Source organism: Alligator sinensis, unplaced genomic scaffold (genome assembly GCF_000455745.1).
Source record: "Alligator sinensis unplaced genomic scaffold, ASM45574v1 scaffold662_3, whole genome shotgun sequence".
NCBI lineage: Eukaryota > Metazoa > Chordata > Crocodylia > Alligatoridae > Alligator > Alligator sinensis.
In genome coordinates, this window is record NW_005842908.1 from 463,799 (window position 1) to 467,867 (window position 4,069).

Below are 4,069 nucleotides of genomic sequence, written 5' to 3' on the forward strand. Positions count from 1 at the left end.
GCGTCCTCCTGCCTCCCTTTATTGAAAATGGGGACCACATTGGCCCTTGTCCAGTCCTCTGGCACCTCGCTGGAGCACCACGAGTGCTCGTGAAGCCGTGCCAGGGGTCCTGCAATGACCTCTGCTAATTCCCTCGGCACCCTGGGGTGGAGGTCGTCGGGACCTGCTGATTTGAACACATCCAGTCCCTCCAGAAGTTTCCTGACTAGGTCCTCGCTGACCCTAGGTCTGGGTGCGCCTCCCCTGCGTTCATCTGGGATCCTGGTGGGGGGGGATGTCCCTGTCCCTGCTCAGAAATATGGAAGCAAAGAATCTGTTATATAGGTTAGCTTTGTTGTCTGGTGCTACCACCAGATTTACAAGTGTGTCCTGCAGAGGCCCCACATTACTCGGTACCTTCTTTTTATCCCCTATGTATTTAAAAAAGGATTTCTTGTTATCCTGGATCTGGGTTGCTTGTCCCAGTTCCATCTCCGCCTTGGCCTCCTGACCGCCCCCCTGCAGCCCCGAGCAACCGAGGTATAGTCCTCCCTGGCGGTGGCCCCTCCCTTCCATTGGGTGTACGCCTCCTTTTTAGCTTTGAGACATTCCCATATGCTTTTGGTGAGTCATGGGGACTTTTGAGCACTCTTGCCCCCTTTGATCCGCATGGGGATTGTCACCCTTTGGGCTTGGAGAATCGTCTCCTTCAGGAGCGACCACTCTTCTTGGACTCCCAACTCCCCACCCCTCCAGGACCTCAGTGTCTCCACGACTAGGCTCCTGACCTCATTGAAATTGGCCCTTCTGAAGTCCAAGGCTGCTGCTTTGCTGCAGGCCTTTGCCACCCTGCGCTGGATGGTGAATTCCAGTAGGCGATGATCACTATCACCCAGGAGATCAAGCACCCACAGTCCTCTCACCAGGTCATCATCGCCTGTGGCCAGGACCAGGTCCAATAATGCATTTCCCCTGATGGGACTGTGCACCTCATGAGTTAGATGGAGGTCTTGTAACACAGCTAGAAACCTATGTGAGTGGTCAGACCTGGCTGACTGCTCTTCCTTGCAGATGTCTGGATAGATTAGGCCCCCCATGATGACCATGTCCCTTGACCTAACTGCCTCCGCAACCTGACGTGAGAATTCCCTGTCCAGCTCTTCTCCCTGGTTGTGTGGTCTGTAGTAGACACCCACCGTTAAGTCCCTTTCCCCCCGACCCCCTTGTATTCTGACCCAGAGCACTTCAGTGTGTCCCTCCTCTGACCCAGTGCTATTTGCTGAGAATGTGTTTTGCTCTTTGACATAGAGCGCTACACCCCCGCCTTTCCTCCCCTTTCTGTCCCACCTGTACAGCCTATAGCCCTTGATGTTCACCGCCCAGTTGTGTATTGGATCCCATCAAGTTTCAGTGACCCCCACTATTTCTGGGTTTGTGTTAGCTAGCTGGAGGGCAAGTTCCTCCTGCTTGTTCCCCATACTACGAGCATTAGTGTAGAGGCATTTAAGGCCTCCTGAAGGTGTATGCACCGCCACCCCAATCCCAGGACTGTCCAGGCCCGTCTCTTACCTGGGTACTTCTTGTGCTCGTCATCAGTCTTGGTTGGGCTGTTCTTGTGGGTGTCTCTTGGTTTGGTGTTCTGTGGCTCTCTCCAACCACATCCTCCCCTTCCCCCGATGAGCCTAGTTTAAAGCCCGCCAGAGCTTCTCCGCATCCTTTTTAAAAAGTGGATCCTAGAACTGAACACAGTACTCTAGATGAGGCCTAACCAGTGCTGAGTAGACGCACTATCACCTCTCATGTCTTGCACCTAATACTTATTCTGATGCAGCCCAGAACTGCATTCACCTTTTGTGCAGCATCACACAGCAGACTCATATTAAGCCTGTGATCTGCCAAGACTCCCAGGTCCTTCTCCAAAGGGCTACCATTTAGCCAGGTATCTCCCATTTTATATTTTGATTAATTTGTTCCTTCATTTTATAAATGATGAGGTGGTACAACAAGGTGACTGCAGTTAAACTACTAACAGCAGTGGCTGGGAAACAAGCCAGGGCCAAATGTTTGGAAAGCAGCTTTGCTTACCACTGCACCACCCAGGCAACTAGAAAGACTTGCTGTCCTGGAGGTTGCGTGTGATTCCTGGAGGTTGCACAATGCCCTATTCCAATTGGGACAGTGACCAAGGGCAGTGACCAGTGCTAAGCAGTCAGAACTTGAGGGTCCCTAAAAGGCGTGGGTGTCCCAGAGAGAAGTGGCCCCCACATCCCTTCCCCATGAGCACTCTCTGCCAGGGGATATATGATGTTAGGGGAATGCTCCTGCCCAAGGGCTTGACCTTGTATGCATGCAAGCATCTTGTTTTATGATGGACACTCAAGGGAGAGCTTGGCTCCAGATGGTGGAGGGGACACATGGATTTCATGGGGGAATCGCATGAATCAGAGTCCACTCCTGACAACATCACCCCACAAGAAACACCTCCTTGCAGCTGAGGAAGTCCTAGTCATGATGCTTCCTTGCATGGGACATGGGTCCAGTTAATGGCACCAATGTGGTTTGGGATCCTCAGGCTAAAAGAACTGTGCATAATTTGCTGTGGTTTGTCAAGGCATATGCTCCAGAGTGCCAGCCCCTGCTGAATCAGGCACACCTGCTATGGATGTGCCAATACCACCATGGCTGGCTGCAGACTGCAGGCTGTCAGGGGCAGGGAGCCTTGCTCCAGTCAGGGACACCTTCATCCCAATAGTTTGCCACTCAAGGTAGGAGGACACTCACAGAACTCCGTGAAGCTGGGCTGGGAAGTTAATCTGCCTCTGCTTGTTGTCACGGGTAGCCATGATGAGCCACTCTCACTCCTTAACACTTATCTCCCTGGCCCAAATATGCAGCTCGATGGTTTGTAGATGCTCCCAGCAACCTGGACACCTATTTGGGGCAGTTGATGTTGGTGGAAAGTGAGAAAGCTGGACATAGACATGATGACGCCTTTCTATGGCATACAGCAACTGCAGGTTGTCTCCCCTGTGAAATGTCCATACTTCATCATTTCATGGACAGCAAAGAGCCAAGTCAGCTGGCCTGAGCCACTGTCCCCTTTGCCCCATAACCCCGAGGACAAGCTCCTAATGCAGGGTTTGTCTAGATTTCATAGACATTAGGGCTGGAAGGGACCTTGGAAGATCATTGAGTCCAGCCCCCCGCCCTAGGGGCAGGAAGTCAGCTGGGATCACAGGATCTCAGCAAGATAAATATCCAATTGACTCTTAAAGGAGTCCAGAGTAGGTGCTTGCACCACCTCTGGTGGCAGCCTGTTCCAGGCGTTGGGGGCTCAGACAGTAAAGAAGTTCTTCCTTATGTCCAGCCTGGAACGGTCTTCATAGATTTCATAGATTTCATAGACAGTAGGGCTGGAAGAGACCTCAGAAGATCATTAAGTCCAGCCCCCTGCCCGAAGGCAGGAAGTCAGCTGGGGTCATAGGATCCCAGCAAGATAAACATCCAATTTTTTCTTGAAGGTGTTCAATGTAGGTGCTTGAACCACCTCCGATGGCAGGCCATTCCAGACCTTGGGGGCTTGGACAGTAAGGAAATTCTTCCTTATGTCCAGCCTGAATCGGTCTTGCAGTAGTTTATAACCATTTGACCTCGTCATCCCTTGGGGTGCTCTGATGAACAAACGTTCCCCCAGATACTGATGGTCACCCCTGATAAACTTATAGGTGGCCATCAGATCACCCCAAGCCTGTGCTTTTCCAGGCTAAAAAGCCCCAGGGCGCTCAGCCTGTCATCATAAGGTCTGTTCTCCTGACCTCTGATCATGCACTTGGCTCTCCTCTGGACTCTCTCAAGCTTCTTCACATCCTCTTTGAATTGTGGGGCCCAAAACTGGACACAGTACTCCAGCTGCGGCCTCACCAAGGCCAAGTACAGGGGGAGAATGACGTCCCAGGATCTGCTTGAGAAGCATCTATGGATGCAAGCCAGCGTTCTGGTCGCTTTACTAGCTGCAGCATTGCACTGCAGGCTCATGTTCATCTTGTGGTCAATGATGACCCCCAAGTCTCTTTCTTCCGTAGTACTAGCC